At 44.1% G+C, this 14179-nt stretch overlaps 1 protein-coding gene across 1 annotated transcript in view; it reads right to left on the minus strand.

The window, feature by feature from the left end:
* LOC126994918 (beta-1,3-glucan-binding protein-like) overlaps window positions 1–6387 on the minus strand; it is a 50117-nt gene extending 43730 nt beyond the window's left edge. The window contains exon 1 of the mRNA XM_050854190.1: window positions 6300–6387. The gene's annotated coding sequence lies outside the window, so the exon portion shown is untranslated. The remainder of the gene's footprint in view (window positions 1–6299) is intronic.
* Window positions 6388–14179: the final 7792 nt, after the last annotated feature.

Consider the following 14179-nt stretch of genomic DNA (forward strand, 5'->3'; position numbering starts at 1 on the left):
TCATTGTTGGCGGTTTTTTAAAGTTTGCGTTAGCACACTATGATTTTGGCATTCCGCTAACTGCAAATACGCTATTTTTTTCGCTAACGCTATTCCACAATTTTATTTTGTTAGTCCGCTTTTGTCGGATTAGCGATTAACGGACTTTAATTGCGGAATGCACACCTTTGCCCTGTCTCAGAATGTGTTTGTGACTGTGTGTCGTGTGACGGTGTGTGTATGTACGTATTTGTGTTTGTAAATAATATATACGAGCATTACGCATGTCTGTGTAATGTGTATGTAGACCCTTTATACTCCCTCTTAAAGTCCACAAGAAAGATTTCATTGCTTCGCCATAAACTATCTACTGTGAAACTAATTATACAAAAATAAGACTGAAAAATATGAACTGGCGGCGCTGAGCTCTTCTTATCGCACGAGTGTTGTCGTGTTGTTGCGTGTGCCCGGTGGTGTAGAGGGCGTAGGAGCGGAGATAACGATGAAGCGGATTTTCCACAGCGGAAGTGTAATATGAGGAGGCGGTGGCTGAGTGGTTAACGTGCCGGCGCCGCGTCCAGGACGTCCAGGAGAGAGACGGGTTTGAATCCTGGCCGCCACACTGCTGGGATTTTTCATTCACCGCCGAGTGGCCTAAGACTACCCATGCACATGCTGCCCTGAAGACCACCCATCAACCCGGACTCTAGATTACCTCTCCAAAGAGAGGCTAAAAGATGAGCTGCGGGGGGCAGCATGAGGCAACAACGGGCTGGGCCGACCATCAGGCCCCCACCATTGAAAAAGCCTAACGACGCAATAGGCCGCGACGTAAAATAATAAAAAAAAATTACCATGTATTCAAAATTTTGGTAACTCGCTGTATATTATACAGTGAATTACCAAAATCCTGAACACATCCGCATCCGCGAGGATGTCATAATTTCATATTCGCATCCGCATCCGCATCCGCAATTTGGTAAAATCTGATATCCGCATCCGCATCCGCAAAATCTGAACATATGGCATCCGCATACACATCCGCATCCGCGGATTTCTGAAATCTGACATCCGATACATCTCTAGTTTATACAGTCCTCGGTCACTGTTGTATCACCTCACCCTGACCACTCTGCAGTTAGTTCGAGATTTTGGTCTTGCGCAGAGATAGAAATGAAATAAAAATGAAATACTTTGTTGGTACGCCGCCTACACTCAATAGCCTTGCATATCTACTCTCCATGGACACTGAGAAAGACAGCGTAGCATTCTTGAAAAGTATAACTTATGAGCCTCGTTTTTGGTCTTGTGCAGGGAGATAAAAATAAAATAAAAATGAGACTTTCTTGGTACGCTGACTACACTCAATAGCCTAGAGTGTCTACCCTCCTTGGACACTGAGGAAGGCAGCGTATCACTCTTGAAAAATGCAACTTGTGGACCTCTTTGAAAAATTTTGTAAAGCTCCTTGAAACAAACAAACAGATAAGCGGGAAAACGTCCGAAGGGGAATAAGTTCTTTTCCTTGTTCTAATCTATTTGCCTTTCTCTAACTTCTTCCTCCTCTTCCTTTCTTATTCCTCCTCCTCCTCCTGTTCTCCCTCCTCCTGCTCCTTTCATTTTTTTTATATTCATCTTGTCTTTAACCACCTACCCCTCCTTCCTCTCAAGGGGACGGAAGTGTCTACCGCCGCCTGGCGACCCACACTCTTGTGACGTAGCTCGCTTACTTGTGCTTCATCGCCTGGCTGTCATCGCGTCGTGTTTATCGTCTTCCATCGATCTTTTGATAGTGCCGTAACCGACCGACTCCACAAGCCGACGCTTCTACTTGCTTTGTTTTTCAAAACTCCAGTTACTCGATCGGGCGGATAAGTGTTATTTTTCGTATAATTGTAGTATTTATCTCCTTGTAGTCATTTGCTGGAACACATCTACACAATAACCCACAGAACACAGTGACTGACTTGCTTTTAATTGTAACTTGTTGCCTGCTGCTCGATTCTAACTTCGCTTAAAACACGTGTTTACAGGCACACAAAGAACCCACTCACCCACGCCGGGGAAACTTAATTCCCCTGAGATACATTGGGATTTCCGCGGCAACACCTTGTCATCTGGCGCCAGCCGCACACCACGGGCCCGCCGCGGGAACTCAACCTTCGCTAGTAGAAACTTATTTGCTACGAGAATAGACTAAACTGCGCTCAACTCAATAATAGCAAAGTAATATAGCGCCATCTGTCCCATAAATAAATAAATAAATAAATAAACAAATAAATAGAAAATAGATAAAGGACAACTACCGCGAAACTCTCGCCTCCAGCCTCCAGAACCCGACCTTCCCTTAGCTACCAGCGTCTCATTCCGCTACAGATCCTACCCACCGTCGTGTGATCTAAAAATAAAAAATAAAGAATAATTAAATAAATAAAAAAGGAATTTAAAACAAATAATTTAATTATTTATAAAAAAATGATAATACACTTCCCGTGTTATCCTGTTAATTGTACAAATCAACGATCATGCCTTCCCCACTATTCAGATGTAATGAGTGTCCGGGTCGCTTCGCGGGCCAGTACTTCAAAAAAAGGAAGTGCGACCTGTAAACTCTGTGCAATGGAAAATCGTGTCAAGGCCTTAGAGAGCTCTAATACAGAATTGGAACGCTCGAACTCTTTCCTGTGGCAGATAGGCTACTTTCAGCTTACCCATCCCTGCCCACTCCTCAAACTAGTTCAACCCAATACGCGGATTTCTTCAGACACAAAAACTCCGCCGCCGCTGACGACTCCTCGTCTTTCCCCTCCTCCACGACCGCCGACGCCTTCCCTTCCTCCTCCTCCTCCTCCTCCTCCTCCTCCCCTTCCTCTCCAGGATCCGCCATTCTCCCTACCCCTCTCCCCACCTCCTCCACCCTCATTAACCCAAGGATCAGAGAGAGAGAGAGGATATTTCGCTCCGACGTCATTGTTATGACGTCACAGGGAACGATGACGTCACTCCCGCATCTTGTCAAAGCCATCTAGAGGGGGAGGCCTCTTCACTGGGGGGTGAGTAGGCAGTGACGTAGGGAGAGGTCACGCTTTCTGTTTTGTGCATTATTGACCCAGAAAACAGTGAAAAACTTGTAAACATTAACATTATTTGTGCCTCATACCAAGATAATACTGCCATACAAGTGCTGTGTGCCTTACTGTGAAGGAAACTTCAAAACTGGACCCAGAGTGATCGTGTTTTCCTTCCCCCAAGACAAGGAGGTGTCCGCCAAGTGGCTGCGTGCCACCGACGAACAGCAAACAAATTAAGTAGCTACATGATATGTTCACCATTGTGAGATACAAGTATAGTTAGTACAGTCAGTAGGTACAAAATCCATTACGGGTGTATTAAATTAAGGAAGATGAGGGTTTGTCAGGCATTGTAACAGCCAATAATATAGTTTATAAAATAGCCTGTGTTACACAACACACATGTATTATATATGAATATGAATATTCGTTGATGTGAATATATGAATATGATGCGTTATGAGAGGAATGCGACTGTGATATGATTATGAATATGGTATGAATAATTACTGATGAATATAGTATGAACATGATGTGATTCTTTATATATGCTATGCATAATATATGTGAAAAAAATAACATGATATATGAATATAAAGATTAAACATGGATATGAATAAAGATGCAAAAGATATGAATAAAGATGCAAAAGATATAAATATATGATATGAATAGAATATGCTTATATGAGATGAATGAGAAATGAATATATATACATATATATATATATATATATATATATATATATATATATATATATATATATATATATATATATATATATATATATATATATATATATATATATATATATATATATATATATATATATATATACCATGTTACTGAGATGTGATTCGCTGTTATGAATAGGAATGTGATGTGATTATAATGAGTATTTGATACGGCGTGGATACGATGAAAAACATATTATCTGATGTGAACATGAATGTGTTATATTGAGTATATATGAATTTGAATATCATACGATATATATGGTATCTATATATAAATGATATGATATAAATATTACAACCGGTTTCAATAAACGGCAAAGCCTTGCTTCGTGGCAAGGTATACGTATCATAATACTGTGTGTGTGTGTGTGTGTGTGTGTGTGTGTGTGTGTGTGTGTGTGTGTGTGTGTGTGTGTGTGTGTGTTACACGAATTATACTATACCATTATATGATGTGTGTGTGTGTGTGTGTGTGTGTGTGTGTGTGTGTGTGTGTGTTACACGAATTATACTATACCATTATACGATGTGTGTGTGTGTGTGTGTGTGTGTGTGTGTGTGTGTGTGTGTGTGTGTGTGTGTGTGTGTGTGTGTTACACGAATTATACTATACCATTATATGATGTGTGTGTGTGTGTGTGTGTTACACGAATTATACTATACCATTATACGATGTGTGTGTGTGTGTGTGTGTGTGTGTGTGTTACACTTGTATATGTATATTCCTTGACCCATCAAGAACCTTATGTGTCTTGACATTATGTTCTTTACTTAACATTCAAGACTTCGCTGACAAGTTTCAGTTGATGTATATGTATCATTATCACTATTATGCATAATTAATGAATAAAGTATTTGTTCAGCATATTTCTATACAATAAGTTAAATAACAGTTTGTTTGTAGTCAGTTACCTTTTCATTATGTATGTTAACACAAGTAATAATACTAATAAACAAACAAACAACAGAAGGAAAACAGTGAGGTTGAGGCCTGACAGCAGCCCAGGCTGACCTGACCGCTATCCCTGCTCGACTGACGTCACTGAGGTAGTGAAGAGGCCTCCCGTCTAGATGGCCTTGATCTCGTGCGCACTGGTGCCCAAAGCCATGGCGAAAGCATGGGAACGCCCCTTCTTTTACGTTATTTCAATGCAGCAGAATATGAAACAAGTGTAGAATGAAACTTTTGTAATAGGCTGGAACATTTATGCACCAAATCGAGAAAATTAACCAAGAGAACAGCATAAAATGCTGAAGTTGAGCTGTCACAGATGCTGTATTTCGTCCATACTATACTATAGCTATATGTGTTTCATATTTCCTTCTTGTATCCCTACCAAAATATCGGTGACTGAAACAGTAAGGAATGCCGTACCATTCTCTTTTAGTGATGCAAGAATCAGTTCAGAGGAGGATGACCAAGATGATTCAGGGGCTGAGGAACCTCCCATATCAAAATAGGCTGAAACATTTAAACTTACATTCACTAGAGAGACGAAGAGTGCGGGGAGATCTGATAGAAGTATTCAAATGGGTCAAGGGTTACAACAAAGGCGACGTAAATAAAGTCCTGAGAATTAGCCAGCAGGATAGAACTCGCAGTAATGGATTTAAATTAGAAAAGTATAGATTTAGGAGAGATATAGGCAGGCATTGGTTTAGTAATAGGGTGGTGGGGGAATGGAATAGACTCAGCAATCACATAGTTAGTGCAGGGACGATAGCTTGTTTTAAGAGTAGACTGGATAGCTACATGGACGAGGACGACAGGTGGCAGTGAGGTGTGGGTGCAGTAAGGTGACGGGGTACTGGATGCGTGCCTAGTGCGAGGATCAAGCCTCTACCTGTAACCCCTGTAACTACACCTCACCCACCGTGAGTAGTGGGGGGGATTCTGGAGCTGCCCTGTGTAGGCCACCCGGCCTCTTGCAGTTTCCCTATGTTCTTATGTTCTTATGTTCAAAAACTAGCCTAGCCTACTACTATAATACATAATGTGACATATGCCTCACTAATTTTCCAGGAATTTTAATGTTTTGGTTAATCTAGCCAACTACTGCTTCTAATATACCGAAAAAAATAGCATGAGGAGTGCATAGGATACTTCTTTTTCTTCACATTTGTGAAGGTTTTATAGGTATACTGGTCATACCAATTTGAGAACCCAGCCCCTAATTGACGTGACAAATTTGGTAGAATAATTATAAAGATGGTGCAACGCACGTACAGCGAATGTTAACTGTTTAAACAGTTCATGTGAATATGAAAGTCTCTTGGCACATTTCCTGTCCTTAGTGACTCCCTGTAAATCAATGTGAGAGGCTTGCCTAAAGCAGATGTACAATCAGTCAATCAATAGCTCTGAATTAAGCCACTGGCACCTGTAAATGGCACTGGAGGAGGGCCTGAATCATCATCTGGGACGTGCCGCCACTCGCCTGTCCCTGCACTCGACACAACACACCCCACCACCAACAGTCACCTTCATCTTCACTGCATTCACTAAACATACCTGCATGTGGTTTTGATGGAATATGTACATATGGTACAGCCCCTGTCTTCAGTGCCCTTGTAGCCTTTAGTCCCCAAGTGGCACCATCAATCCTTGGAGAATAATCACTTTTTAAGAAGTGACGAGAGCACACGCGGCCATTTCTGGCGTCATATTTATCTGCCCGTCGACACGCTATTTTCCTCTTCCGACAGGTTTTCTTGTCTCTGGGGAACCTGTCAAACCTTAAGCCACTCTTTCCTAAGTTCCTTGTGTTGCTGGAACACCTAAACACCGCACAAACACCCATTTTAGCTTCTTAAATAAGGGGTTTGGACTCCAGTGGGCACCAGTTAAACAGCTGGCGGGCGTGACGTCACAGACGCGGTGCATGATGAGAAAACAAATGCTCAGTGAAATATCCTCTCTCTCTCTGATCCTTGCATTAATCCCACCCCTCCAACTGTCATGACGCGCTCCAAGACTCGCTCTCTCATGGACTTGAGGCCTTCCCCTTCCCCACCCTCCCCTAACCCTACCTACGCCTCCTCTCCCTCCTTCACACCTGACAGCTCCAACACCCCCGCATCCCCCTCCTCCACCACCATCTCATCCCTCCCAGCCGTGTCCACCCCACCTTCTCCTCCTGCCCGGCCATGGCCCCAACCACCACCATCTCCCAACCAGACACCACTGTTCAGGGACAATGATGACAGGCCGAGACCTGAGGTAAGACTCGTTGCATGGAGACAGCCTGGTTAGAAGACAACTCACAGAATTCTGCGGACGTGCTACAACGACAAGGCAGCGTTTTTGCATTCCTGGAGCGAAGCTACATGACATTGCGAGTGCTGTAGATGCTGTCACTGAGGGAGCGAAGGAAGGCACTGTGTATCTGATCCATGCGGGCACGAACGACGTTCAAACTACTCGAACCCACGACCTGCTGTCAAAATACAGACAAGTCATTCGACAGTACAAGACAATGTCCACTCACATTATTGTCTCAGGAATCCTACCGAGATTCAACGCGTTCGCCGGCTTCAACACTAAGGCATACAGCTTTAACACAAGTTTGAAGGAACTTTGCAGCGACGAGGGCGTAACATTCACCAGTGCCTGGCATCACTTCGCTGAATGTCCGTTTTTGTTCCGTGAAGACGGGCTCCACCTGAATGAGGTAGGTTCAGCACGTCTTGGAAGGCTGCTGAACGATGCAGTTGAAAGTTTTTCAAAAAGTCTTTCAAAAAACTGCAAGCGAGGGCGGGCAAAGGAAACACCTGATCAGCCTACCCGTAATACAGACGGTGAAAAACAATGCAACCAACAAAGCGCTCAATAACCAAACCAATACAATTCGAGGTGACGAAAACAGGACTCATATTTCTGTTCTGTACACAAATGCACGTTGCTTGATACCCAAAAGGGCCGAAATTAGTGCGTATATTGCAACAGAGAAACCGGATGTAGTAGCCATCACAGATACCTGGGCCAATTCTGCGCACTTAGTATCTGAACTGTCGTTCCCAGGTTATGAAAGCTTTCACAAAAACCGAACGCAGAAAAAAGGGGGTGGCGTAATATGATACCTGAAAAGCTCGCTGTCTGCCGTAAAAATATACAATAGAAATTGACACAATATGCGACCGAGAAGTGAAAAAGTACTTGGACAAACTCGACACGAACAAGTCAACGGGACCCGACGGTTTGTCTCCGCGGTTATTAAAAGAACTCAAACAACAAATACTTCAGCCACTCACTAACATATTCAACCGGTCAGTACAACTAAACAAGGTCCCAGGAGACTGGAAAATGGCGAACGTCACCCCGATTTTTTTTTTTTTAAGGAGACAAAAGCGTTGCCTTAAACTACAGGCCCGTAAGCAAAATACTCGAGAAGATTATTAGAGACAAACTCGTTCAGTTTCTAAAAGACAATAATATAATTTCCGACACCCAGCACGGTTTCAGAAACAGGCGCTCCTGCCTAACTAATCTATCGGACTTCTTTCAAGGTAAGAACTGGGAGGATCACATTCCCAGTGATGTTATATACCTGGACTTCCAGAAAGCCTTCGACAAAGTACCGCACGAGCGACTCCTTAAGAAACTACAATCTGCGGGAATCGGAGCTAATCTGATCGCGTGGATAAGAGATTGGCTCACCGACAGAAAACAGCGAGTGCTACTCAACGGACAGGCCTCCGAGTGGCTTCCAGTTACGAGTGAAGTGCCTCAGGGGTCGGTGCTGGGACCTATCCTCTTTATCATATATATCAACGACCTAGAAACAGGACTGAAATCCTCCGTATCGAAATTTGCTGACGACACCAAAGTAGGTGGAAAGGCCCTCACAAAGACCGACTGCGAAATCATCCAAAAGGACCTTAATCAAGTCATCAAATGGGCTGAAAAGTGGCAAATGTCCTTCAATGTTGACAAGTGCAAAGTCACGCATATTGGGTCCAGAAATAGTAACCACACGTACAGCATTTTTTTTTTTTTTTACAACAAAGGAGGCAGCTCAAGGGCAACAAAAAAAAGAAAACAATAATAAAAGAAAGCCCGCTACTCGCTGCTCCTAAAGTAAAACAAAAGAGGTGGCCGAAAGGAAGATCAAATACAGGAGGAGAGCTGTCCTGATACCCTCCTCTTGAAGGAAATACAGATGAAGGAAGATTGTTCCAGAGTTTACCAGCGTGAGGGATGAAAGAGTGAAGATGCTGGTTAACTCTTGCATAAGGGGTTTGGACAGTATAGGGATGAGCATGAGTAGAAAGTCGAGTGCAGCGGGGCCGCGGGAGGGGGGGAGGCATGCAGTTAGCAAGTTCAGAAGAGCAGTCAGCGTGGAAATATCGATAGAAGATAGAAAGAGAGGCAACATTGCGGCGGAATTTAAGAGGTAGAAGACTATCAGTATGAGGAGGAGAGCTGATGAGACGAAGAGCCTTAGCCTCCACTCTGTCCAGAAGAGCTGTGTGAGTGGAGCCCCCCCACACATGAGATGCATACTCCATACGAGGGCGGACAAGGCCCCTGTATATGGACAGCAACTGTGCAGGGGAGAAGAACTGGCGGAGACGGTACAGAACGCCCAGCCTCGATGAAGCTGATTTAGTAAGAGATGAGATATGAAGTTTCCAGTTGAGATTTTGAGTTAAGGATAGACCGAGGATGTTTAGTGTAGAGGAAGGTGATAGCTGGGTGTTGTCAAAGAATAGAGGATAGTTGTTTGGAAGATTGTGTCGAGTGGATAGGTGGAGAAACTGTGTTTTAGAGGCGTTGAAGGACACCAGGTTCTTCTTGCCCCAATCGGAAATAATAGTAAGGGCTGAGGCTAAGCGTTCTGCAGCCTCCAGCCTTGAGTCGTTAAGTTCCTGAAGGATGGGTCTTCTATTAAAAGAAGTTGAGTACTGCAGAGTGGAATCATCGGCGTAGGAATGGATAGGACAGCTCGTTTTGGAAAGAAGATCATCAATGAACAACAGAAAAAGAGTGGGAGATAGGACAGAACCCTGTGGGACACCACTGTTAATAGATTTAGGGGAAGAACAGTGACCGTCTACCACGGCAGAAATAGAACGGTCAGAAAGGAAACTGGAGATAAAGGCACAGAGAGAAGGATAGAAACCGTAGGGGGGTAGTTTAGAAAGCAAAGATTTGTGCCAGACCCTATCAAAAGCTTTTGATATGTCCAGCGCAATAGCAAAAGTTTCACCGAAAGGGCTAAGAGAGGATGACCAAGAGTCAGTTAAGAAGGCTAGGAGATCACCAGTAGAAGTGGAAAGGTGCTTTTGAATCTTCCGGTTAAGGATTGATTCAAAAGCTTTAGATAGACAAGAAAGTAAAGCTATAGGACGGTAGTTTGAGGGATTGGAGCGGTCACCCTTCTTAGGCACAGGCTGTATGAAGGCATACTTCCAGCAAGAAGGAAAGGTAGATGTTGACAGGCAGAGGCGAAAGAGTTTGACCAGGCAGGGTGACAGCACGGAGGCACAGTTTTTAAGGACAATAGGAGGCACTCCATCAGGTCCATAAGCCTTCTGAGGATTGAGGCCAGAGAGGGCATAGAAAACATCATTTTGAAGAATCTTTATAACAGGCATAAAGGAGTCAGAGGGGGGATGAGTAGGAGGAATATGCCCAGAATCGTCCAGAGTGAAGTTTTTAGAAAAAGTTTGAGAGAAGAGTTCAGCATTCGAGATAGATGAGACGGCAGTGTTGCCGTCAGGACTGAGGAGTGGAGGGAAAGATGAAGAAGTGAAGTTGGAGGAGATGTTTTTGGCTAGATGCCAGAAGTCACGGGAAGAGTTAGAGAAAGCAAGGTTTTGACATTTTCTATTAATGAAAGAATTTTTGGTTAGTCGGAGAATTGATTTGGCACGATTTCGGGCAGAAATGTAAAGTTCATAATTAGCATTAGTTTGAAGGCTCTGGTACCTTTTGTGAGCTACCTCTCTATCATTGACAGCATGAGAACAAGCGTGATTAAACCAAGGCTTTTTAGCGCGAGGAGTAGAGAAAGAACGAGGAATGTATGCCTCCATTCCAGAGACAATCACCTCTGTGATGCGCTGAGCACACACAGAGGGGTCTCTATCCTGGAAGCAATAATCATTCCACGGGAAATCGGAAAAGTACAGCCTCAGGTCGTCCCACCGAGCTGAAGCAAAATGCCAGAAGCATCGCCTCTTCGGTGGGTCCAGAGGGTGTACAGGAGCGATAGGACAGGATGCAGAAATAAGATTGTGATCGGATGCATGCATGGAAAACCTCTGCAGGCGGTGCAGGAGGAAACGGACCTTGGAGTCACTATCAGCAGTGACCTGAAACACGTGAAGCACTGTAAAAAAGCATATAACAAAGCCAACACTATGCTCGGGTTCATAGCGAGGAATTTCGAATGTAAAACGCCAGATGTAATGCTACCCTTGTACAATTCCATGGTAAGACCGCATCTCGAATATGCGGTGCAGTTTTGGTCTCCTAACTACAGAAAGAACATCGAATTACTGGAAAGAGTTCAATGACAAGCCACGAAAATTATTCCAACCTTGAGAGCTCAACCATACGTACCACACTCAAGCGACGAAATCCCTTTACACTGGAGAAAAGGCGCAAACGAGGGGATATGATTCAAGTCTTCAAGTCCCTGAAAAAGTTTAACAACGTCGATCACTCAAAGTTCTTTGAATTGGAAACAAACTCAAGAACTAGAAATAACGGCTTATTCATTCAATCTAATCTATGTAGCACAGACATTGGCAAGAGTTTCTTCTCAAACCGAGTCATCAGCCAGTGGAATGATCTTCCCTCAGAAGTAGTAAATGCGAATACCATCAACTCCTTCAAAAATCGAATCAACCGTCATTTCATTGCCACGGGAGTACACTGAATATCGAGGTGCTTTCATCTGCTCTGCGGGCACTAAGTGGTTGTTGAGCAGATTAAATCACCAGAGCGGGCAACCTCGTAATCAGCCAATAAGCTTTATGTTGCCTGCATTTCCATGTTTCCATGTTTCCATGGTGGTGTTAAGCAGCCAGCACCTCACGGAGTCCACCAGGAAGGGAGGCACAGTGGACCCTTACTACAGCTCAAGGTCCACAGCCATGCCTTGGACCACCAGAGACGGCAGACCAGGGCACTGAGGAACAACGGTGAGTTCCGGTGCTGGTGGTGGTGTGGTGTGAGAATTTGGTGTGTATATAATTGTGTGTCTCTCTGCTGAAGTGAGGTAAGCGCCATGGGGGTCCATCTTGAGATATCACTTGCCTTGCATCGACCAACTATTCAGGAGGCGTTCTGAGGCAGCTATTCAGACTAACATTCAAAGAAGTTGTGGCATTATGGTCGACTTATTTTCATTCAAATGCCGGGGAAAAGCGCAGAAACAACAGAGGGAATCAGTTTCTTGTGCGTGTCGCCTGCCTCACTTCAGCAGGAAGCGCCACAATTATGATTTCATGTGTTGGGGAGAGCGGCGATGATTTATATAGAGGGACAGTCCTGACATTGCTTTTATTGTACATCGTGTGGGGCTGAGTGTCGGAAGATCTTGTGTGAATGTGCAAAACTTTGTTGCCTTGGCCCATGCAGGACAATCACACCCTCTGAGCTGTACTTTTTGCTGCGTCAGAATTTATGCTTTTTGCACCTCCTACGTAATAGTTTGGGGGTGTATCGCAAGCACTCACTTCATGAATGTGGCAAGCAGCGGATTGTGCATTAACCTTTAGACGGCGGTGGAACTCTACAGAGACGGTCCAAAATTCAGTCAGTCAGTTTTGTATGGCAGAAATATAACAACACTTCCAGACTGTTGCGCTAAAATCTATGTATAGACAATAGTTAAAACACCTCTTATGGGGCGTAACTATATTTATGTTACGGTCCTAAGGTCGGCAGTGACTATATATAGACGATTCATTTTGTGGGAGCCACTCTTCAAATACTGCTGCCGTTAAGGGTTAATAGAGTGAAGCAGCGATGCACTGCGAGGGTGTTGCCGCAAAACATGGATACGTAGCTCTCGTGGTGGAAATGGGGCGATGGGACGTACAGAATAGAGAAATATGGTTGTGTTCGGAGGAGCCCAACGGAGAGAACAGTTTGAGGCTGAAACATTAGAGGTTAGGAAGAGGTCTGTGTTGGGCGAGTCTCCAAGGCGGTCAGGGATACATGTGGGCTGCCCTGGATCATTGAGAGCCGTGCTGTAGGCTTGTTCACCACTGGACGAGCCTACAAGCCTAAAAGAGGATGGAAGCCAAAGCTGTATGTCTATTGCATATGTCTATCTTATATATTTTGTTTTCATTTCAATTTGTTTTATTTATTTAGTCATTTTTATTTATTATTTATTATTCTATTGTATAGTAATACCTCAGGTTACGAGTGCCTTAGTTTCCAAGTGTATTGATTTTACGAGCAAAAAGAAGCACAAAAAATGCCTTAGTTTACGAGCAGTGACAAGTTCGTACAAGTCTTTTTTTTAAATATTTGTTGCCACCTCAAGGGTGGGGACATAGGCTATACGGAGGCCGTCAGGGTCAAGCGTGTACGTCCCTCCAAGACCAGAGCCCATTACCAAGTGACGGCTCATGAAGGGGAGGGGAGGATGCCGACAGACCGACTCTATCGGCTGACATCAGCCTAACTGACCAAGTCGGTCTTTCGACGAGGACTGGCGTGTCTCTTTGTACAAGTTGAAGACGTGAACGTGGGTTCCTTTTGTTCCCTGCAAGACGAGAGTGCTCAAAGTGGAAAACAATGGGAATAATCTCAGTTATGGCTGCCACCTTGAGTTGAAAAAAATAACGAACGCAACTTCACATTCTGCAATACAGAACCAATCTATATTTTAAGGAGCGGGTGACAATGCTAAAATTTCTCTAGCCTGCCATGACTGACAGCCGCTACTGGTGAAGGCAGGAGGAAGGGAGGAGGGACGTTGCGCCACGTACTGTAGGCCTTCATGTATTTCAGGACGACCCTTGACAAACAATTTTATGGACTCATTTTGTGGTTCACCAAAAAATATGCTCACTACAGTTTTAAAATACTGAATTTTATCTACCTAACCATCCAGACAGCCACATACGGAACAAATGGCGTTCCGTGTTTCAATTAAGGGAAGGTGGCAACCCTAGTCTCAGTCCACGTTGTGCACTCGCAGAGGTAGTACCCGTGCTCTCGTGTCCAATTACATTTGTGCTCTGGCGTGCGGTTTTTGTGTTTTCATCAGTACAGTGTGCGTTGCTTGTGTTTTAATAATGTCCCCCAGAAAGATGGTTAAAAGGGATGTTGCTGCAAAGAAGAAAACTGGGGCGGTGGATATACTATGCTTGCAACAAGAACAGTGTGCGACCCTCGCCGTCTGGACGTGACTGACTCCTGTTCAC

Source organism: Eriocheir sinensis, unplaced genomic scaffold (assembly GCF_024679095.1).
Source record: "Eriocheir sinensis breed Jianghai 21 unplaced genomic scaffold, ASM2467909v1 Scaffold920, whole genome shotgun sequence".
Taxonomy (NCBI): domain Eukaryota; kingdom Metazoa; phylum Arthropoda; class Malacostraca; order Decapoda; family Varunidae; genus Eriocheir; species Eriocheir sinensis.